Below are 26,253 nucleotides of genomic sequence, written 5' to 3'. Positions count from 1 at the left end.
TTGTTTTCTGAGTGTCACAGGTTGTAATTTGCAAAAACACCCACTCTAATACGGGTTGCGCTTGTTTTGGGCTTGTTGTGAGACTCATGAGACTTTAACCTTCACCTTCTGTTTCACAGGCAGCCACTGAACACCTCATTTTGTTGTTGACAAGAGTTTGTGCAGAATACAGCAGGCAGTGGCAATTTTGGGAACGAATTAATGCACTTCAGTCTGTTTCATCAGTATCTGCCACCTCCCTTTCAAGTGCCCACTACCCGTATTTGCCCAAGCATGGTGTTGAATGCTTCCTCAGCAGCTGACAGCCGTCCGGACGGGTAGAGTTTTTAAGCCAGGGTAGTATACGCAGCATCACCTGATCCCCTGTGTGCTGTATTGCGTGAATGGTCGGTTTTCAGCCATGGTGATCTGCAATATCAGTTTCATTTTATGCCTCCGAGTTTATTTTTAATTAATGAGTTGTAAGATAAATTATTTGAAACAGTACTAATGACATTTGAAAAACAATTTGGGCAAGAGCAGTAAAACACATTATTAACCAAGCAGGCACAGGGTATTTTGCTTTATTACAGCAGCTTAGATTCACTCGTGTACCAGTTCTCTGCGTATGGAAACTACATTTTCACAAAATTTCACTAGTAATCTTCAAAAACAGCACGAGTACTTTACGCATAGCTAATTTACATATCAACCCCCACTTTTTCCATTCATTTGCATGACGTCAGGTGAAAAGCCCAGTTTATACAAATAAAATAAACTGAGCAAAAGGAAACACAAAAAAACATTTTACACGAGATATTTTTCTCATGTAAATGTCTCAAGTTAAAAAAAAACTCACATGGAAACCCCATGATTGACAACGTGCTGACTGTTATTGTTTTGCTACAGAAAGAGCTGACATTTGTACTTGGATGGAGTGAATTGCAGTACTGGGATTGTTTCCTTTGGATTATTTTACAGGACACTTGCACAGGTAACGTATATCATCTGTAAAGGCACAGTTGTTTGCTGAAAACAAAGTAATTTATGTTGTAACAGTACTGCATTGCTGTAGGCTGTTTACCAATGCGATACAGATTGATATCATGTGCAGTAAATTAAACAGACACTTGTCAACACTCCAAGGGTGCTTGTCTTGTAATTTTTTTTTTTTTAAATGTTTTAAACAGCCAGCACCAGGCACTTAATAACCTTGAAAAAATGAATAATCTTGTTCATCAAGCCCTGAAAGAAAGCTCTCTCTCAATATCAAACCCATTTTTTGAGTGTCATCAGTAACAATCATTTTAAGGTATTCCAATGCAAGTTTATTTTGTGCTCGTGTTAGATCCCTTGTTAACTGGGTATCTATTGATCTTTAATAGTTCTTTGTCAGTCAGCTATCAAATACCTAGTACGCATCTGCATTGTCTTCTGTGCTGGTTAAGTGTGCTTGCATTCATTTACATTTCAATTCACATTTTAAATAAAAAGATTGTTCTGCTTTAAAAGATGATTTAGCACAGAATTGAGTAGATTTTACAAGATGATGAAAATAAATGAAAGCATTAATGATTTATACTTCTAATTCTTCCTTATTAATAACTCTTTATCTCTAATTATTCATTGGCATTCAGTTAACATGACTGAAATGTCAATTCAAAGTCAGACTGACTCAAATTGGGAATAGGGAATCATTTTTAAAATAACATCCAGTAGGGGTTAAATTGAAACCAACACATTTTTCTGATGCATTCCTATATTTAAAGAAATGATGGAGCAGAATATTTACTTCAAATATTCTTCCTCCTAAAAATGAACTGGCTGATGTAATGCTAAAGGCTGTTGTCTTGCAATCCTATCCACCATTTCTTACACTGCTCTGTGGGTGACACTTTTAATGATTCCAACTGGCTCTAGAAGACAAACTTGAGGGGACTGAAAGGTTTCTATGTGGTGAGATTTTAGTTTTCAGAATTTTCTGTCTGAAAGGCTACTTGAACTAATTCATTTATGAATCTCCAGAATTCAGTTTAGTTTTGTTTCAATTTTGAAATTTTCAAATGGGCTTTCAGACAGCATACATTTCTGTTAAAAAGGACTTGATTAATGTTAATATATACTGTGTTAGTATAAACCTTGTATTTTCTAAATAACTACAGTACATTATTTAAAGGGTTAAACTTAAAAAATATCACCCCATGAAGTTTGGTTAAAAGAAGCAGTGGTTTATTTTTTGTTTTATTTTGCTGTGGCAAAGGCATCACCCCCCCCCCCCCCCCCCCCAAAAAAAAAGAGTTTTTGCTCTTAAGTGGTTCTGATCTGTATTTTATTTTTCATTCAGCCCTGTTATAAAATAACTTTTGCCAAGTTTAGCACAGGAAATAGAAAAAATGTGTAAAAAGTAAAAAAAAAACTAAACAACGGCCCATATGTTGCTTTCATTAAGAGCTTGTGGGCAACATCACACATTATAGTTTGAGGTATCTCCTAATTCCGACATGGCAGTTGCAGCTGCTGTGGCTGTGACAGTTCAGTTTGACTCTCCTGCTATTGACTGTCTATAGAGATTTTGAAATTGTGCCCATATTTGTCACACTGAAAATCCCATTACACTAGGGTATAGTAGTACATTGCTGTAGACATAACAAAAAAAGACAGTCCAATTAAATCTGTTCCTGAATCTGTTCCTGATAAAGTCCCTAAGGCACAGTTTGTTTCAGAGAGCGATCTCATATACCAGGATATCGATCTATAAAGGATTGCAGAAAAAAATGCATCTTACATTATCAATATGATATGGGAACAACATGTGGTCTCCCAGTTGCTTTTCTTATAGATAGATTTTGTGATGTATCAGGTCATGACGTGAAAACATTGTATAACACAATCAAATTGATTTATCTATAAAATAACAGCTTGGTGAAAATCACAGCTTTTTTTGTCTTAGAATTCTGTACTCTAAACCACAGTTATAGAATGTCATCAATCTTTTGTCAGTTGTATACTGACATCTTTCATGGCAGTGTCAAGTGAATATATAAGACTTTACTTCAAAGAATACTGAAGTGAAGCAACAATCTCAAGAAAAATTCATTTAGAGATGAAACATCTTTTAATGTGTCTTAGTGGCAAATTGGTCAATACAACGAATTGCCATTATTTAAAAGTACTAATAATAAATAATAATTGTAGATTGTAAAATAAATCCTTCACTTCTGAAAATGGGTTCCTGGGCATTCAAACCATTTGGTTTTTTACATATTTCTATTTTATTTTTGTTCTAAAAAGACCTACAGGGGTTCCTTTCAGTGGGTTCAATATAAAAAAGGCCCTTAAGGGTTTATATAATGCTGCTGGAGGATCCAAGAGCTTTATGGAGGAGAATTAGTGATACAGAAACATTGGAAATTTAGCAAAGTGGTGGTTCAGGAAGGATATATTTTAATTTACAGTATAGTACGATTAGTAATACAAATCCTGTAATTAGTACAAATGTATGGATCTGAATATATTAACACAACTAACGTCAATGCTGAGGACTCGAAATGCCACAGGTCTTCTGCATCACGAGTCATCAGTGTTATAAATCTTATATATTTTATAGGTCTGAGGTTGGTGACATATCAGAAATCTCATACTGTACCCAAAAGTCAAAGTTGTTCCCCAAGAGCAATGTCCTGTCTTTACAGTGCCAGCTCTGGTGAAAATGTATTGTTAGTCCGCTGACCTCAAAATGCTGAAAACTTGTATAAATGACTGCATTTATCTCCAAATTAGCATGAACTCACAGTATTATTTATTATTTTATTTCTTAGAAAGTAATTCCTTTATGCCAATAATATGACAATTTAGTATAAATATACACACGCTTCACATTTGTTTATTACTTAATATATCATTCTTCCATTTTTCCTTGTTGCAGCTTCCATGTTTGTTGTATTTTACCTGGTGCTCTGCAACTGTGCCAAACACACAGTATAAACCAGGGTTTAGCATGCTTTTTTGACAGAAGGTAATGGCATCACTATTTGCAAGCCAATTGACTAATGAACCTTGCATGCTTAATATGTCAAGGAAGATGGAGAAATGCAAGAAATGTAAACATTTATCAAATTAATCAATGTTCCCATAGGGCTCACTCAGTTTGACATGGGGTGATTGACAACTGGTGGAATCCAATATACTATGAAGTGGCTTTTTCTTAAGTAAGACTTTAATATGTTGCAGAGTACCCTATAGTGTTCACAGTAAATGCATTAATTTACCTTTGTTACAGTCATGTGTTTCTTGAAAGAACTGCAGCATTCTGTAACACTTTAATCAGCATATTAAGAGAAAATGATTTCTGATTCATAAGAGAATTCCCCATACAAACATATTTCAGATTATGTATTTACAGTAAGAGAACATGTTTTATTGGGTATTTACGTCTTTTACAAGAGTGACCCAGTAACAGTGGTAAAAATTAATAAAGCTGCTTCATACATTTAATAAAAGGGTGTAACAGGTTGGTAACCTGCTAATTGTTTCAAATGTCTTTTGCTAGTTGATTTGTGTTTTATTTTTATAGGACAGTCTCATTACAATTTCCCCTTCCCATCCCTGAATCCTGTAAATGATTGCCATCGGAGTAGCAGATGATCTAATCCAGGGATAATTGTGAGTCAATCTAATTTGCCTTTTTGATTGTATGTTTATTTAGCTGCAGCCACAGTTTGGTTGAGTTGCTTGTAAATGTACTGTTCAAAACATTGTATAAAGTTTGCATCCTTACAGTGATACAAACGTTTTGTATATTTGGTGGGTTCCCCAAAAGTCTGTGTGTATAACTTAGACAGAGAGAGGGTTTGGGTTATTTTTAATTGTAGACAGCGAGAGGGTTTGGGTTATTTTTAATTGATGTTCTTTTTTATTAAAGAAAGAAACATGTACTGGTATTTTTTAACTGTTTGCATGTTTGTACATTGTTTGGTTAACCTATTTGTATTGTGTTGGCCTGATGGATTTATATAGCCTTTTTGGATGTGACTATTGGTATAGTTAATTATAAATTATTTACAAGGTTTGCAATTTGCGCGTTTGTGGTTTTATTGTGTTCTCATACTGTTTCATACTTGTGATTTATGTTGATATTCCTATGTGTTAGAATTCAGTTATTATTATTGTTATTATTATTTATTCTAAATTATTATCTGTATCACTTATATATCAGATATATTGCTTATACATTTGTCCTGGAAAGCATCCTATTGCAACCTTGTAATTCTTTTGAAGATGCTAATTTATTGTAGTAACTGACTGTTAAAATATTCATTATCCAATCTGGATTGAGCCTCCTGTCCCCTGGTGTTTGTTAAATTAAACATGTTGACTGTTTAATCCTCGCATTGATCTATTTTTTTTTTAAACTAATTATACCCTAGCAGCTCACCAGAGTTCTGTAAATGCAGTTTTTTAATTAAATGTGGTAAATACATCTTAATAATTCACTAGTATAAGACTGGTAGTGTAGTGGAGCTACATATTTGGTCCCCCATGCAGCTTACTATAGGCCTCTGTCCCTAGGAGATCCTGCAAGTACACACAGACTAATCACATCAAACAGAAGCAATCCTCTCCCGCTGGTCCATCTCCTGCTCCTAGGTAGTGCTTGTCTTTGAAATCTATTCTATGCACTTTGAAAAGATTCTGTGTACTATGAAAGAAAATGACCTTGGTACAGTGGTAACATAAAACATTTCTAAACCCATAGTCCTACGTTTGAGTAACTATTTTTTTTCTTTCTTTTTTTATAGCTCTCATTTTGACAGAGGCAAAGCATGCTTTTAGATTGCGTATTGTCCAATGTACACTATAATGTAATTTCAAAATGCTCAAAAATACATTGCTGTTGTGCCATCTGGAGCGAAATTCATTGCAGGACTTCAGATGCAAACAACCTTTTTGTTGTAAGAACACAACATATTTTTGTAAACAACGTTTTGTATACAAAAATATATTATCTTATTTAAAAGCAACATTTTCCCCAAAATTCTTCCTTGCGTACACCAGCCCAAAGAAAACTGTCAGCACATTAGGTAAGAAAAATGTATGTTATGTATGTTATGTACAGTAGTTTATTATTATTATTATTATTATTATTATTATTATTATTATTATTATTAGGTTTTATCTATAATTGTGTTCAATATTTAAAAAAACTATGTAAAAAAAAAACCTGAACACCCAAAGGGAATGAACGTAAAGTTTAAAATAAAGATGTGCCGCTTGCAAAATTTGTACTTTTCATTTCATTTTAATAATAACAAAGGCCAATGTGAGTTAACATCAACCGTGTTTTCTTAAAAATAATATATCTGATTGCATTCCCATCGAAGTAGGTGGGTAGTAATATAAAAAGATAAATACATAGATAATAGTAGAAAAACTAAAAGAAAACCATACTTTGTTCAAGTACATATTTCGATTTAAGGAGAGAAAACGCTGCACAGTTCAATTGAACTGCACCTGGTCGACCAGAAACTTCAGAAATAATTCTGGAAATCTTCCATTGTCAATTGATTAGTCCATGCCTTACGCAATGGAATTCATTGTATGACAGTTTGAACTTACTAATTGATATCTGTGAGAAAGTTCCCCAGTTGATGGAACAACTCCAATGTCCTAGCTTTAAGAAAATGGAGTTAGACTTCCTTGATGAGCATTCACTGCTGAGTGCTGAAGACCATTGCCTCTGTTATAGATTGCCTTCAGTATCAGAAAACCTGTTACTATGGTGATCTTGCTGTGGAGTCAACATTATTGCTGGCCACGAACCCACGCCACTGCTCCCATCTACTACAGGCCATCATGACTGGATCCCAGAAACGATTCTGCAGTTTTTTGAGCTGATGATTGAGGTTAATTAATCAATTTTGGCCATCGATCCATTGTTCAAGATGCGATGGCTGCCACACCATTTTGCTGAAATAAGAAAAGGTATTCCATTAGCTTATGTGTCATGCTGCTGAAGAGCTGGGTCTTGTATCTGAATTTGCTTGTGGGAGACCCAATGAAGAGGAAAAGGACAGCTTCTTTGTTTTCAGTGATAGCAAAGATGTTTCCCAGATAATGACTCCCTCAACAACAAGCAACAACAAAGCTGAGTGGAGAGCCTTCATTTTTTTGAAGACACTAGGAAGGATGTGGCATCTTTAGAGCAATACCCTTTCATAAAGAAAGTCTTTAATACTATTCTTCCTCCTTCATCTGCTCCTGTTGAGCATCTGTTCTCTTTTGCTGGGAAGATTTTCAGCCCCCGAAGACGCTGACTGTCGGATGACTTCTTCTGAAACTTGTTTTGTTAAAGGAGAACTGATGGAGAACAGCCACTGTAGTCTCCTTTATTTATTTATTTATTTTTATTTAGTGTGCCCAATCGTTTTTTTTTCTGTTTTCCTATCGATTTTAGTGGTGCCTAATTCTATGTACATCAGTCTCTCAGTCGAGCTTCCTTCTGTCAGCCTGAGGAGCTCTGGACCCGCTGCGGCCTTCCAAGCCACGTGATCCTAGGTGCTCTTTTTCCACTGGAAGACTCCAGGTGTTAGACAGTGACAACCTAAACTCCATCCAACCACTGTGGGACGTTATGAAATGCCACCTTAGGCACCAGACCACCAACCTTTGCTGAAATGTAAAACGCTTCGAAGGAGAATTGGCATAATATTCCACCAGATATCTATCAAAATGTAGTGGCCAGTATTTAGTAAAAGGGCAAGAACGACCTACACTCTATTAGATATTGGGTCCCCTGGTGGAAACAAGCACACGTTGCATGTGTGCTTAATGTAGCTTGAAACTTGTTAATTGTTTAAGTTCCTTTATTGACAAAAAAGTTGTTTGTTTTTTTTCTGGATGACCTATGAAAATCTTGGTTTGTTTTTTAAAGATATTTTGTAATTTCAAATTGTTTTTTCCAAATACAATTATATTTTGTATTGAAAATACAGTGTTTCCAAAGTAGTTTGTAATTTGTGTTTTGATACATTTACTTAAGTATTTTGCCCAAGCCTGGTATGGGGTCAATTTTAATAGTCACAAAATGTCTTGTGGATCAATATCTAATCTGGTCACAGTGGTGATGTCTGATTTTTGTAACAACAGTACTGATTTAAACTATTTATCCATTGCACCTTAATATACCCCCTTTTCTTTTCTGTTTCTTTTTCCGTTTAATCTGATGCAATACTCAATATAATTAATTAAATGTTTCCACAGGTGCTACAGGGTCTGTTTTGATAGGCTGTCATCTTCTGTCTTCTGTAGTGGCTGCAGGCCAACACAAAGGTTATTTAAAAATCAAGAGTGGAATCAATATTTCTTTTTGTGCAGTCAGATGATATTTGCAAGCTGGAAGAAAAGTCCCCAAGGACGTATCTTCTGAACTAAATGTTAAACTGTTAAACGGATGTTGTCTTCAAAACTAATACAATATTGAATCTGCTGTATAATCACAACTTAAATACAGTTTTCAACTGACTGTGTGTATTGGAAAAAGGAGGGTGAGTAACAACAGAACTCTATACCGTATTTCTATGCATTTCCTATTATGTATGTATGTTATATGCTGAAGTCCTTTTGTTGAGCCAAGACAATGATAAACTATCAATGGTGGCATGTAATGGCATGTTTGGGGTTTGAAGTCTGCAACACAGGGTTAAAATGTTGTACTGAAGGGTACTGACTTTTTTTTTCTTTTTTTAGTACTTGTCTTAATCGCATGTTTCTTTCACTCTGACCTGTGGGAGTCCTTGATATAACAAAAAACCTCATAGCTTGAAAAATAAATACAAAAACTGGCATATGGAGCTTGGTAGATGCATTCTCTCTTTACTATGGTTCCTCTTATATTCTTATAGTCTTTAATATTTTCAGTACCTTAATGCTTCAAAGTCCTGAATTCATTTTTTGAAAATCCTAATTGGCTAATAAGTGTAAGGAGGCATGGTCAGGGTCTAAAAATGTAAGAGTCTAAAAATGTAAGTCTTAAATATAAGGCTGAAATGCGTGTGTGTGTGTGTATATTATTATTATTTATTTATTTTCTTAGCAGACGCCCTTATCCAGGGCGACTTACAATTGTTATCACAGTACAGAATATCGCATTACAGATAAGAGCAGTTATAAAGTACAATAAAATCAGTAGCAAATAAGATCAAAAATAAAGAATACAGTAAATAATTACATTTAAGAGTGAGTACCCCACACTGGCTAAGACAAACACATATTCACTTTTAAAACTGAAATAGATTGAGACAGCATTGATTTAAATAAAATATTTAATTAGCAATGTCTCTTGAGACATTCACCACTGTAGTTATTTGACAGGGCACTCTGCATTTCAAAGGTAAACATTTTAATTTGGCCTACGTGGTTGATTCAAATAGGGTAAAGGATACCTCAAATGCATTTGTATTGAAACATGAGACAGTTGTTTGGGATGACCTGCAGCTGACAGTCTCCTGTGAAACATTGGCTATGTGCATTCAGATAATCTCTCTGTGGGGGCCTAAAAGCCTGTAAGTCAGGAACACACTAACAATATTGATTTTTTACTAAACAAGCAATTTACACAGCAAATTACAAACGTAGCACATAGGAGGACACATATCCCTGGAAATTCACTTCATTAAAATTATAAAACTCTATGGTATCTTGTACATTGATACTTGGATTGTGGATTTTACTTGACCCTATTATTTACCCTTTTATAAGATTATCCATTAAAATTAACAGTCACCAATATTGTGACAAGAAATACCATTTTATTCAAACAATTACTAAGGGCTATGGTTGTGCATTGTTGAAATTGTAATTACCCAATGAAATGATGGGTTTGTACTCTTTCAAACACTTTTATTTATATCATTCAATGCTTTACATCTCAAATATGGAGCTACGGAATATATATTTCAAACTCATAATGAATATGTGGCCCCCTAGAGGTTTGTCAGAGGAGTTTAAATTTGTAAACACGGTAAGGAAAAAAACCCCAGAAAAGTCAGGACAGAAATACCATAGAAACGATACCTGCCCTTTTCTGAAGCACCTCTTCACTGGGGTCCTTTCTCCAGAAAGCCACACAACACAAGCAGTGACATGTAAAAGCACTGTCACTAACAGTTAACAGTAAAATCCATGAAACACCATTCATGAGTGTCACATACTCAATATCATTGTTTTAGGGCTCTAGAATTCCCAGTGCTGCTGAACATATATACTACAGTACACATTCTATTATCTCGACTATATTTCTGTAGCCTTAGCCTAAGTCCATTTCTCAATAATACAAGCATAGGTTTTAGTAAGACCAAATACAATATGCATTTACTTATTCCTTCCCAAAATAGTTTTTATGACAATTAAGGTGTTTATTTTATTTTATTTTTAGCACTCAAATTAGAAAATTGTAAGAAATCTGTAAATGTCAAATTGTTTATTTTACTACATAAGTCTGCAACAAATATGACAAGAATACCCTCAACACTGTGTAGTTAATGAGGCCCCTCCATTCTTATCCCTGAGGGTCTAAAACTTTAAGAATAGCAAGTGTGGGTCAGAGCCTCTCAGTTCCAGCGGTCTGTATCTACGATTGGAAAGAAAACACAGGGAGATATCAGTTGTTGAAAAAGGATGTGTAACTTTGTCTCCAATAAAAGTAAATGGAAAATATTAAATATTAAAAATAACAAATCCAATGGGTGATACAAAAATCTCCCACCAAATAAAAATATACCAAATATGTAACCATCACACCTATGTAATAGAAAATAGGAATACCATCTCCTGATTACTACTGGTACACTTTAAGCTTGAGCATATAATATCAATGACCATGTTTTTACTGTACAAAAAATGTTCGGTAAGCTCCGACAGTAAGGTAAAAGCAACCAGTGTTACATTGGAACAGGAGCGTTCGTGTAAATGATTGATCCCCCGGTCCGGGGAACATTGCTTTGTCACTGTCATCTGGGAGAGAAGTGCTGATTCCCCGACCCCCAGTTTGGGAACCCCCATCTTAGAACGTCATAAAAACCTAATGCAGCCTCTCTGAAGACGCTCGATTTTTTTGCAATTGAAACTATCCTGTCATTAGCACTGTACTCCATACTACCCACAGGATCATTCACAGTACCATAATGTTAGTTTATTGGCAATTGACCATGTGGGTTAATCCCAATGTTACTGTATATCATTATCCAGTAACTGTTGATGATTGTGTGGTTAGTATGGAGGATATTAATGAAAGTCTGAAGGAAATTATAATTACAATGAACCAAACATCTCCCGGGCAAGTTTTAAAGATGTTGTCAATTGCACCAAACACAATGTAACAGTCATCCTCCCCCTAGAGTTGTGTAAAGCATTGTATTAAGTGATGCTTTAGACTACATTGAAATAACTTACTATTCATACGAAAAAAAAGCATTAAGTTAACAGTTCCAAATGAATTCTGAACACTCACTGTTTCCCATTTGGCGGTATGGCAGTACTATGTGCGCTTTTGTTGGCAGAAATGCGTTCTTGGCTACCAGTGGGTGGTACCTTTCGTATAATGTATAATCGAATGTATAATGGACAGCACAAAATGAGGGAGGGAGATCAAAATAGAAAGATTATTAAGTTATTGCCCTTTGATGCACTAAACTAAAATCATGGTTAATTTTTTAAAAAATCGATATTTTGGTAACTGGTGTTGATTCTAAAGATCTTGTGCTACTCTACATCATACTATATATAAAAAAAAAAAAAAAAAAAAATAATAAAAAAAAACTTTACAATCAGAAAGAAGATGGGTAAAACATGATGATATATTGTTAAAATAACATTTTCAGAAGGCAACAGCAAGACCAGCAGCCACGGGGGGATATGGGAGATTGAGGTTGTGACCCTATCATATTATTTTGTTGACAGCTGCAATGGTATTTTAAAATAGCTAGAAAGGTGATAAAGTTAATTACACCAAAAATTGACAAAAGCTAAATCTATATATATAAAGAAAGAGTTATTTCAGATAAAAGGGACCAGAAATGATCAATCCCTATAGTGTATATGCCTTCTTTTCCTGGAGAACGTTGTTTGGCTTTTCCACACTGCTGAATGAGTCAAGAACCGGAGATCAGCACCTTTTAATATCAACAACAAATCAATAAATACAAACAGCATACTGCATGATACAGTATGTATAACAATGCATTGTATTTGTGCTAAAACTAAGATGCAACAAATTCTAGACCTTGACTCCAGTAGCAAAAGACCTGGTTGAAGAATACAAAAAATGTACCCAGTATAAGCAAGGAACTATTCAAATCTCTTTTTTTTTTATTTTCCTCTCACAAAATGTTTCTGCCTTTACACAGGCCAGTTTTACTTTGTCTCTTATTTGATTTCTCATGTAATGCATCAGTAATTTACTTTGTCCCTTTTTGTGACATGAGCCAAAAATAGGGTGGGAGATGTATCACATTAAAAATGGATTGAAATAAACAACAGTCCTATGCTTTGAAAGACAGAATTAGAAACACTTTTATACAAACCAAGTAATGTCATCCACGATGACTGGCCATGGAGTTAAAATAGACTACAACATGGGGTAGAAGGAAAATACTGGGCATTTTTTATTTAATTGTGAGCTTCATGAAAAGTGAGTCCACATTAGTCTTTCACATGCGAAGTGCTTTTTGTATTATTTACGAATAAAGTATAGCTTTCAGTGTCCCAAAGCTTTAATATTTATTGTCAACTCCAGTAGGAAGATCTTATTTGTTAACTTATTATCAAGTACCGGTAACCCACACAAAGGCATATTTTAACTAACATTAAAACACAGAATATTTTTCAAGCAGGCTACATGATCCAGATACAATACATATTCAACAATATATTTTTTTCAGTTATACTAGTTAACTAGTATATCCTCCATAACAGTCATTACGCATATGGCACCGCAGGGTATGCTGTACCATATTGTACAATTGAAATTGAAAACACTGAACAAATATAGGTTTAAAGAGAAGGCTATAACGTTACATAGAAAGGAATAAAAGGATCCTTGCCATTGTATTATTTATCTTTATCTTATAATAGTTCATGGTGGAAACATTCAGTAGGATATTATTTTCAATGGGAAACCTCTGGAGAATAACGTTTTATAAACCATTTCAACCATTTTTATCCGTAACAATACAATGCACTACAAGTAATACATTATAATTCCAGATGGTTCTAATAGTAATAAAGATAATACCTAATTCACTTAGTTTAAAAAAAAAGTATGTGCTAACAATATGTATTTATTTTATTTAATAAATGTATTCTGTTATAATTATTATTTAAATCAAAGTGAATATCTATGCTGGTGCAGTTATGCAGGTTTTTAGTTGAAACTCAAAGCCCTGAGTTCTCATTCACATAAAGCAATGCAGGCCTTTGGTCACAGTAGTAAAGAGTTGGTCTGTCCTAAATAAGCTCTCAGTTAACAGTAGCACATGTCACAAAACCATCACACAGTTGGGCTATGGGCACCTGACTACTTTTAATGTGCATTAGAATATTTCTGTGACTGAATAAAAAGAAAGTAGCAGAAAGCAAGTCTAATTTTGTAGACACAACATGTAATATATGAGGTGACTTAGCTTAACCCAGAGTTGTTTTCTTTTTCTAACACATTTATACTTCCTACCACTGAATACATTATTGACAGTTTTGCCAATCGCTAACACCTCTAGACACTCAGCAAGTTCACCTTGAAGTCTGCCTTTCCCCTTTTATTTCATTGTTACTAGTGCCTCAGGAATATTTTGGTCAAGTGTTATTATAAATTAACCTCTACACAGATGGTAAACCAAAGAATGAATCGTGCTTTAAAGAATTTGTCAAAGGCTATACAGTATATAGTTTATGTCAACTATATGTTAAAGTAATTGTATCTAACAAAATAATTTAAAAAATCTTACCTGTTTTGCACTTCCATTAGCGACACAGGTCAGGTCTCAAATGTGCAGTTTTGCTATAGCAAAAATGTATTTTCATTTTAAGACATGTATCTCAAATCTGTTTAAAGGAAGTTTAAAGGAATTCCCTGCCTTTTTTGTTACAGGAAATATGTTATACTGGCACTTCCTGGGTCATTTAACCTCAGCAGTCATATATTATTTAGATCAGGCACACTTTTTTTCGTTGAAAGTGTTAGAAAAAAAGTTACCAACTTATTTCTAATCAAGTTGATTTGAAAAGATCTGGGACCGGGGAATATTGAATGGTTTTATGAATTGTGCAGGTATTCTTTCTAAAGTAGCTGAAAACTGGGATTTAATTAATCAAATATTGTAACGAGATTAGAGACATTAAACACAATTCACCCTGCATACCACCTGTGCGTGTGCATGTTTATATTCATTATCATTATTTATTTATTTCTTAGCAGACGCCCTTATCCAGGGCGACTTACAATCGCAAGCAAATACAAATACATTCAAGTGTTACAATATAAGTCATACAATAAGAACAAGAAATACAATAATTCTCAAGTGTGACAAACCACAATTCAATAATACAGCAGATAATAGTGAAAGTTACATCAGGATATGATTAAGTAGTGATAGTTACATCAGGATATGATTAAGTACAAAATACTACAGATTAAACACTTGGGAGATTACAATATTCTGAGGTACAGGATTAAATGCAGTAAAATACTATTCAAAATAGTATCTGCTGTATGTCCATTCTCTCTTACCATTGTGGTTTCCAGTTGTTTGGCAGGCATATCATTTTTGGATGTGTATCTCTTTCAGGCATAAAGGAATCTGGGACATCTACAGTAACTTCAGCAGGTCCTCCTTTTCTGTTTCTCTTAATTTGTTTTGCATTTCCCCTTGTCGTGAAATTTACGAATGAACTGAGTGGTAGTCAGCTTTAACCAGACACCAGCTAAATCACCACCTGTGACTTCTCTAAAACATTTTCACTATTACACAAAGTGCCGCTAAATCAAATGGTACAACAGACACCAAAGTGGTTTTATGTATGGTCTCTAGACTCGACTGTACTCATCAGTTCCTAAAAGCAAAGCATCTAGCATGTCCCTAATCTGTTCTAGACTGTGGTTAGGTAAGACTCTGTTGTCCATATGATTTATGATAGGTTGATTGTTTACACCCAGTCTTTCCCTTGCTGTCTACCTGGGTCATTCATCATGTGCCTATGATTTGAGGGCTATATAATGGATGGAGTTGTTTTGTCTTCAGAATTTAACAAGATGGAGTCCAAAAGCTCAGTCAGAATGTGGTTACAACCTTGGTCAAGTTGAGGAAGGGAGGCAATTTACTGTTTCATAGCCCAAATACTCATGGATTTTTAATTTCACATATTTCCTTCAAAAACACAGACTGTATTCATTATCTCACCTGGCTCAAAATACACCCATTTGAATTACTACTTATTTAGTTTAACAACTTTTGAAATATCCACCACAAATATAACACAGTAAAAGAAGAAAGCACCTTGACATTGATTCTGGAAAGCATGCCTTGGCTAGTCTCCTGCCTCCCATTCGTGATGCATTGTACCAAAGGATATGCATTTCACTTAGAAACCATTGTAGTAACATGCAAACAGTGGTGAATAAAACAGTAAAATACAAATTCATATTTAATTCCATAAGATTTTTTTTTTTTCTACCGTGTTATTGCTCTTTACAAAGGGGACATCATCGTCATTTATCTACTCTTATTTAGACATGTTCACAACAGTCTTGCTTCTCAGAAATGCATTCACCCACATGTATAAAGTGAAGTCACACAGACCTTTAGCATGATCAAACCATCTCAAGTAACCTGTGACCACATGGCAGTGACTAAAAGCCCTCAGAAAGCACTTTTAGGGATGTAGCCTTTTTGCTCACATTCTTAATAGCTTTTCTCAAAGGATAGTTCATGCAAAATTCATTAGCTACTGCAGTGGAATAGATCACAGTCACAGGTTAGCAGAGTGGATGTCGCCTGCGTGATATTCCGTCAGGGTCACTGAAAAGGTATGGTTGTGAGAGACACCAAAGGAACAAAGCTGAGTTTGAATATGAAGGGTCCTTCATACAATATTCCAGTAATCGGTCTGACCTTCGAGCACATACTGCAACATTGGCAAATAAAAAGACACCCCAAGTAAAATCTATAACCTACAGATAAGTATGGGTGTTACAGATAAAAATAAAATGACATTTCTGTAATTGAGAATGACAGACGAGTTAATATAGTTAATATGTGTTCCTTACAGACAAAAAAGGGGTTTCAGGGTTATGTAGACCAGTGGCAAAGTGGTGTGCAGTGCTCAGTAATAACAAACACAACACAGTTCACGGTGAAAAACAGCTCTTTTATTGTGCTGCAAATAATAATAACTGGCCCTACACCCCACGGAGCTCAGTCCCGAAATAATCATCACACACACTATACACATACACGATCACAAATTCCAACAGTGAGGGCTCCTAGTGCAAGTGGTGAATTATACAGCAATGGTGAAACAGTAGTGCAGTGTAGTCCGAGTTTGGCTGGCTGATAGCAACAGCTCCCGGATTTTAGTCGTCTATAAATTAAAAATGTGACAATTAATAAAAATGTGACAGGCAGTTACAACACGAAAACACTCACGGTTATTTTTTACTTGTACCGTCCTTTACAGGTCTTTTCACATCCATAACAAAGGAACAGATCCAATTTGCGATTGCCACATCGCCTACTGCATTAAGGCAATGACTTCTGGTATTGTGACTCCGCTCCCTTTCTGGATGGCCGACTTCCGACTTTCCCTGGAGTGAATTGCCAACTCATCCAGTCCAGGGCACATTGTTCCTGTTATACAACGCCCTCACTGGACTTGGATTCACTCGCTCTCTGTCACAAGACCTCAATGCACTTTGATAAAATAAACATGATTTTTTGCAAACCTCTTTGCACTGTTCATTTTATGTAGTGAAATTAATAATAGGGTCACAATATAATTTTAAAATAGCACACTTTATATATATTTTTTTTTTATTGAAAACTAATCAGGGTTTTTGGGTGGCTGATCTGTATCCACAGCATGGAACCATGGTCCATATAAACAATGGGTTATCTTGCTGATAAACAGTATTTTCTCCAATGTGATATCGAGAAATAATAATAATAAAAAAAATGTTTATCGCTTTTTTAAATGGCTCAAACAAGATATGATGTAAACTATCTGCACCTCAGGTCATTGAAAAGAAGATAAAATAACAATCAAAGACATACATATATTTTTGTGAAGTTTTCAATTATCTTTTTTTTTTTTTTTACAAAACTAACTAGAGGCAGTATGAGCAGCTACTGTATATATTTATAAATACCCCCCAAACCATTTTTTTTTGTTTTCAGCTTTGTGATGCTGTGTATTCCACATCTGCTGTGTAAATACACAGGGTTAGGGGCAGCAGTGTGAAGCAGTGGTTAGGGCTCTGGACTCTTGACTGGAGGGTTGTGGGTTCAATCCCAGCTGGTGGACACTGCTGTTGTACCCTTGAGCAAGGTACTTTACCTAGATTGCTCCAGTAAAAACCCAACTGTATAAATGGGTAATTGTATGTAAAAATAATGTGTATAAGGGTGTCTGCTAAGAAATTAATAATAATAATAATTAATTAATAATAGAATGTAACCTTTTCATTTTTAACAGGTGCAGATGTGTTTCTGTCAGAGCCAATATGTTCCTTTTCTATTCAAGCTTTAACCCCTGAGTATAATAGGTTTCTTACTCGTTGTCTGTCTTTACCCTCTTCTTGTCTTCAAGAGAATATTGTGTACGATATAACCCAGCTATTCTGTAACTGTATTCTGCTTTACTGTTAAAAAGGTGAATTTACAGGGACATTTGCCTTATTCCTAGTGGCCTCCACACTTCCTTCACAAAAAACAACCCGTTTCTAAAGTTTATACTTAACAAACAACTATTTTGGTGGGAGAGAATGTGTTAAATGAAACTTTCAAATTAATACAGTTAATACAGAAGTGAATCACATTTCTTTACTGGCTGTTAAAAGCAAGTTGTTTTTACATCTGCTTCCAGGCCAGCAAGGTGTTGATTATCTGAACATTTCACAACATCTGCACAGTATGTAATGAAATGAGGTGTCTATTAGCAATTGTTTTGATACTTTGCTGGCATGTGTAAAATTAAGAGTAGGTTGCACTGTTACAATAATGTCACAGTGATGATGACCGCAGCTACCAATTAAATTGTTTACTCATATAAAGTAATAACTAATTCAAATTTAAAAAGCGTACAATTCACAGACATCATATGTGATGTACACTTCATCACAGCACTCCCCAGTGGAATGTATACTTGAAGCCAATTATCCAGTGAAAAAGGAAAAGAATATGCATATGGACAAATAAGAACATGAGAGCATAAGAAAAGCTTTGAATGAGTAGAGACCATGTAGCTGGTCAATGCTGGTCTGGTTCCTAGTATCTGATTCATCCCAGAACATGTCGGTGCAAATAATTCTACAGCAGCAACATGGCTTGGTAACCCATTCTATACACTCAGTACTCTAGTCTCTGGGGTTAGGCTTGTAACCAGTGGTAATATAATAACCCTGGTTAGCACTCCTTTAAAGTAATTGTAGCAAACAAAATAGTTCCATAAAATGTCTCTGTCATGCACATCTATTCATTTTGTAGGTCGCAAATGTACAATTTTGAAAGAAACACATGTTATAGCAAACATTCATTTTCATTTCAAAGCATGATATCTGGTACTAAACTAGGTTAAAAAATATTCTCTGTCTTGTACTTTCTGGATCATATCACCTGCAGACTGAAATTGTCCCCACACCCTCACTGGCTTCTTTCCTGTGAATAACCAATCAGCTGCTTCCCCTATAAAAATGTTTAATAGGTGCATTGTTTACGTTGGCCACTAATAGGTTTTTTTAAAATAAATATTTTGATTTAAACACTAATGGCAAAAAAGACGCCTGTAATGTCAAATAAGGCAGATCAGACACTGAAACATATAGGTTGAGAGTTCCTTGTGTCTCGGATCTTAAAAATAAACCATTTCTGTACACTATAAGCCAGGCAATATTAACAGTATGAACTAATATTTCATAAGTCTAAACCCACAGCATTTAGTGCCCCACTCATAAGAGCTGCAGTTCATTGCCTTTTTTTACTGTAACAGCAATTTCAAGTGACTTTCTTCATATTTTTGGCACAATATATGACCCCATAATTGTTTGATTATTGTATTATTTTCACCTTCAGCTACAACACTTGAGAGCTACTTGTCAAATTATAATTTCTCTTTTGGGACACACTGGCTGGGGTAGTTTTGATTTTCTGTCAACACCAAGACGGCTAATGAAAACGAATGCTTACTGAGGGAAATAACTTGTTAAAGCTACCAGAGTAAAATTGAAGATGGTTGGAAAATATTTTAAAACCTTGCGTTCTCAGTGAGTTTTCTGTGGCCACTATCGTCTGCTACCCATCTGTATTTGAATGTTTTGACACCTTGTAAATTGCTGTATTGATCATGTAAAATTGTATCATATTGAAATGGGTAATCAGAACAGGAAATGTGCATTCCTTTTATGAATAGAACGTATGAAGTTGTTGAACAACTTTTTTTTCAGTGCAACAGAGGCTTGCTGTATAAAACAGGAGGATATTTGTTAACAGATTAACAGAAGTATGCAGTTTTGCATTTTTGTACCATATACAGTAAAACCTGTCCAATCCGATGTTGTTTGCGACCGGAAAATTGTGCCTGATCAGATTTTACAGAGTTACTGGATAAAGAAAGCTAATACTGTACCTAAAAAAGGGTAAAATGACAAAACTAGACAGGTTCTGGATTGTAAAGGGTATCACACCATTACTTTTAGTAGGGATTTAGTCGAGATCTAAAAATCAGGCTGAATTATACAGAATGTGGAGGGGCTGGGTTTTACTGTAGTCTACTATGAGTAAGAAAATGTGTACTGAGAAAGATGAGCCATTCCTCAAAGTAAAAGTGAATTTATTGTCACGCAGTCGATTTACATTAGAAATTCATTATGCTTTTAACTTGCATGAGTATAGGTTATACAATTATAACTTATTTATTTGCTGAATATTTTCTCTATGGTACAAAAGGGAATTGGAACAGCAGAAATAAAATGTTGAAAAAAGCCAACTGCCAGATAAGACACAGTAGGTAGTAATTAATTTAGTGTACAATTAATCAATCTGTCCGTGACATAAAAAAAACAGGACCAATGAAACAGAAAATAGCTGCAACATTGCTATCTATAGCTTAAGGTGGCAATTGATGTTCTACTGTAGTTAACACAAGTGAATGCATTTTTAATAGTTTATTGAAATTCACTTTGCTAAGACTTTCATCTAATTAAATATTTTTTTTTAAATAATCTTCTTATGACAATACAAGTTCAGAAAGAGCTTAACAAGCAAGTGTTCTCAATATTTGTGTTTAATCCTGCATATAGATTTCGAAAAAGATTATTGAATGTTGGGCAGGCTTTTAATAAATGTGCTTTTAATAAACTTTGGAGGATGCTTGACTGAAACTCCAAAGGAATAATGAGTGACAAATAGTATACAGACTTATTTTTCCTTACTAGAGAGCTAGAAAGACAGGTGACATGAACATATCAAATCAGCTATCATCACATTCTTAGTTATCAACAGAATATACAAAAGAGCATCAGATTGTACCCCAGAGGAAAAGAAAAGAAAATGAAACGTCCATGGCCCAAACACAACGAGCTGTATGTATTAAGCATCTTCATGTCATTGCCATTGAAGGTGAATCTGTGGTCTTTTTTTCACATGCAACTTGCCTAAAGAAGTTGAAAATGAGTAAGAAAAAAAAAACAGTAAAATGCAGGCTCATTATACAGCAACGACTGACTAACATATATTACGCAAGGTGGAAGACAGACAATGTGATGACATGTGATCTGTTTTGTAAAGGAATGGAATTTCACAGTTAGTTTCATCATTCGCTCGCACGCACTGTCAAATTAAACTAATAGAATCAACCCGGCTATGGACACTGGCAATGCATTGTTTGTTTTTATGAACACACCTGTCAACAAGATTTTGAATTCGGTAGTAAATTCATTAAAACAGGGTGCTGTGATGCTTTGAAGTACCTATGTAATCAAAGCTGCTACATCCACAATCTTGATTTTTTTCAAGGCGGTATTTTTTCACAGTTATTCGGGCAATATGTTCCCTGTGAAAATGACCATTTCTGAAAGAATAGTGTAAATACACATCTTTAGGAAATAAAAACATATAGCAAACGATTTTAAAAATACGGAAATTTCATGAAAGACAGGAAATATTTCTACTAAAGATTGTTCTATCTAGAACAAGGGGCAATTTTATGTGTCTGGTGTTGTTTTTATTTGTTATGTTTTGTTTTGTTTTTTTTTTATATAAAAAAAAAACAGAATGTCTTTAAAAGGTGGACATAAAAAAAACACTCTGCAATTTAGCATTTACTGTTGTTCAGGTTGGCAAGTTTGTTGTCTAATAACTGTAGAGAAAAATGACCAAATTTTGAATGTGATAACACCATTTTTTCTGCTTTAATAAGTATTAGATTTAATCATAAAATATCTATTTTTAGACTGTGATGTGCTGTGAAATAAGCAATGTTTTACCATGACAAAATACAGCCCAGATCATGATTAAGTGTATACAACCGAATATTGGCTATGGGCTGTGTTGGCTATTTACTAAACTACCAGTATTCTACAGTTTATCCACCTGTGCAATCAACTTCACTAGAAACAGACAATGTTGTCCAGTTTATGTACATTCTATAACAGAAATGTAGTCCCTCAAACTTAACAGATTATTATTATTATTATTATTTCTTAGCAGACACCCTTATCCAGTGCAACTTACAATTGTTAAAAAGATATCACATTATTTTTACATACAATTACATTATTTTTTTTACACACAATTACCCATTTATACAGTTGGGTTTTTACTGGAGCAATCTAGGTAAAGTACCTTGCTCAAGGGTACAGCAGCAGTGTCCCCCACCAGGTATTGAACCCACGACCCTCCGGTCAAGAGTCCAGAGCCCTAACCACTACTCCACACAGATGCGAAAATTAGCAAACTGTTGTGGGTAAGAGAAGTAATTTCTTTTTGTAAAGTGGTTAAATACAGCATTGTATAAACCAGACACGCTTTCTTGTGCTGCCACTTAGATAAATAAAAACCTTCCATTCTTAAAACTTGTTAGTTTAAACCAACGACACAAGCAACGTTTTTATTAGCAGTCGTAGTAGCCGTAGTCGTAGAATATGAGCATAAAAATAGGTCACAATGTAAACATCTCTATAATGAGTTACTCCACACTGGAAAATATATTAGCCTAAAAAACGTTTAAACATTGACATAAGTGCATATCCACTGACTGAGCATAAAGAAAGTGAAAGACAAACACTAGCTGTAAAACTGGCTTATACATATATGTAACCTAAATGCTTAGCGGCTGCAATACCTCAACATGTTAACTGTTTTGTAGGCTTGTAGAATGACTGGATGAGACTTTTATTGCACTTCACTCACACATTGCTCGCTAATGCCTTCATATCCCTGAACAGGTTATTGTCCGATCTTCCAATACATGCAAAAGATTTGAGTGGGCAATGGGAAAAATGTCCCACAAGTGCAATTATTCCCCTAAATATTATAATGTTGTACCATCTAACAATACAGAATGACTGAGTTCAATGCTAAGGATACATTACTCACTGCAATGTCACTATGGCAACCAAAAGATGGTCTATAGAACTTGGTGATAACTTTTTAAAATACTAGTGGGCTTTTACTGTATATACAAATTACATGGCATATTATAGTTTAAAACCAAGGTACTGTATTAAACAACATTATATAATGTAGCTGAAAGGGGTAATAGACTGTGTCTGTGTGTGTGGGAGGGTAACATATTTTAAATATATATTTAAAGATTTCTCCAGACCATCCAGCAATTGCTTTCTCTTCATTGGAGTTTGTGGTTTCAGATAGTATTGTCACATGAACACAACATAAACTCCAGTAGAATATGCTCAACAAGTTGTTCCTGGTTGGAAAGAGTCTTGATGTATTTTCTAATCACAGTCATACTTTAAGATAACACTATTATTTTAATGCCGTGTACATGTATTGTTGGATGGACTTTACCTGCAGCACAACAAGTCATTGGAGTTGGCTGTGGAGATAATGTAAAATGAAATCACTTGCTTTGGAAATTGTAATTATATTTCGTGGTGTAAAACCCTACAGCTTTTAAGTGGCTTGTTTGAATGAACTGCACCAGGAACTATGTTTGTCCCTGACTTCAATTATACAAAATTATATCCAAAATAGAAACTTATTGCTTTATTTATTTTAAAAAATATGAATATCTGCATGTACCTGTTGGGCAGCTGGGCACAACAAAGCTAGCTTTTCAAGACACAAAGCTTCATGAAACGATTAAACTCAAAACTTGTTTCCAAGAGTGTTCTAGTGACATATCCACTAACTTCAGTGTAGCATGGTAGCGTCATGGCCCAGGCTGTTACCGGCAGGAAGAAGACTCAGAGGCTGTGAGTATGTTTATTAACACAAACAGGAACACAGTAAACAAGGCACAGGGACAAAGAATAAAAGCTTCAACCAAAAAAACACGCCAATCAACAAAATACTGTCTCTTCTTTATTTATGTAAATGTAACCGTAAATAGATGATAATATTGGTGTTAAATTAGCCGCTAATGTGTCTTTTCAGCATTACTTCTAAGTACCTGTAAGCTACTCAAAACTGTGAAGGGACTAATTATTGATTAGTGCATTGATTTGTGAATGTGGTCATGCCACTTCTGAGATCCTCAAGGTTTCTTTCCCATCTCTGCTGTAATATTAGTTTATAGACACTCTTGCATCTTTTGACATTTAAAGACCCCAGTTGGGACTTCAGATTAAACAGACAGGTGTCTATCACTTTGAACAACAACAGCTGAGCTCAAATTTCAAAATGTTTGGTAATTTATACAAAGCTGGAATTTCCACATTAAATCCCTGTTGTCCTTTGGCTACAAATCCAATGGTTTTCATGGGAGCCTTGGTATCCATAATGTTTATGACAAATTAATCCACAAGAGGAAAGTGGATGACAGTAAACTGCAAGAGGGTCACTCTGTGCGTGTGTGTGTGTAAATAATGAAACCTGGTTGTTTAAGACATTCATTTACCTGACAAAACACAAATATATATTTTTACCATTAGTAAAAAAGAACAATAATACTTCAATAAAGAAAAGTGATCATGTATTGGCAGCCTCTCTCTGCGATTCAATTTACAACTGGCAACAGACTAAGCTATGGCCCAAGAACAATGTTTTTTTTAGTAACATAATGTAGTACACATAATGTATAATACATGCTAATGTATAATACATGCTAATGTTTTTAATGTTTTTACTATTACTGCTTCTGTTTATTATATTATACGGTAATGCCAAAATGTATTTGCATCCTTTTTTTAATGCAAAATGCTTCAATTTACATTATGAAGCCAAAATTAAATGTGAAGTTTAAATATAGATGTTTTATACAGTACATTCTGTCTTTCTATAATTGAAAACTACAAGTCTTGAAGAGAATTCCCACATATAGTGCATGCATACAGTGTGTCAGTTAGAGCATTTTTCACACGCAAAGATACAAGGGTGTCAATATGTATCTTATCTGTTTCAGTTACACTCACTAACAAACATCTAACACAGTCTCTCTGGACCTTGTTTTTTTGTTCAGAAGATTTGTACATCTCCAAAGTCATTTAAATGATTAATCTTTTGTTTTACATTGAATGTACACAAATGCTTACAGGTATAAAGGCTCTTCAAGATGTGTAGTTGTAATAAGACAACTGTACCCCATGGGGGATAACATCCCAAGGTGTAAATGCATAGCCAGTCCTGCCTTTGTATATAGATATATAAAAGGACAAAGATCTGAGGATTTGTTTCAATGGAGCTACCTACAGGTAATTGCCTGATTTAGCTCATAGACTGAAGCGATAAGTGCTATAGAGACGATCCTAATCAGGGCAATGAATTCCTATGTAGGCGTAGTAGCTCCATCTCTGTGATCCAACAGAGGCAATAGTCTTCTTTACTCTGAATCAACATAATTACTGCAAAGTGGGCAAATTGCTGTGTAAATGTTCTGAGCGTTGTTCCGAAATATACTTCACTATTGTAGGGTGTGGATATAATGAGCAGTTTAATTCTGTATGGCAGTATGGCTATCTTTAATTCCAAAAAAATAACAACAATAAGAAGCTGGTGTAAACTTCATTTATAGAAGGGCTGTAATAGCATGACCGAGGTGCACCACTCTTACTTATTTTAACAACATTTTAGGAACAGCGGACAGTAATAACAGCCAACTAGAGTTGCGAGCAACTTTACGGCTTCCAAGCAGTTATTGTAAAATTTAAGCGCATTGGTTATTATAGATGAAGCGCTATCATCACAACCGTGCTAACTATGTTAATTTTGGCACAAATATTGGAATTATTGGTTAGTAGCCAATTTAAATTTGATTTGGATGCACACAAAATTCTAAATAGTATGCAGTCATATACTTTGAAAATAATGCATATAAGAGGCTAACATTATTCTAAATTCGAAATCGCTCTGTTTGAGTTTGTGTGCATGTGTGCGTGTGGTGACCTATTCTTAATTTTGCAATATAAAATAAAGTCTACAGCATGTATTGGTTCTTGTATATTTTAATGCCACTATCATTTAATGTGCATTTTTAAAGCAATAGAAAGTGATAGTGTAACGATTGGCTATCAGGGATGCCTGGCAAATACACAATTCACTATATTTAATTGTCACCAAACCGCTACTAGGACATAACATGTGCACGATTTATGAGTAACACCACTCGAATCCTATGCCGAGGAATTATAAACAGGACAGAGGAGAGAAGAAGCTGGAACAGAACCCAGAGAGACACTACTGGTTATTGTATATTTTAATGCCACTATCATTTAATGTGCATTCGTAAAGCAATAGAAAGTGATAATAGTGTAACAATTGGCTATCTGGGGTGCCCGGCTTCGTTGCCACATATTCAGAATTTGCGATTGTTGTTTTATCAGTTTAGTCTTAATAA

The sequence above is a fragment of the Acipenser ruthenus genome, chromosome 8, assembly GCF_902713425.1.
Source record: "Acipenser ruthenus chromosome 8, fAciRut3.2 maternal haplotype, whole genome shotgun sequence".
Lineage (NCBI taxonomy): Eukaryota > Metazoa > Chordata > Actinopteri > Acipenseriformes > Acipenseridae > Acipenser > Acipenser ruthenus.
This window is presented reverse-complemented; position numbering follows the sequence as displayed.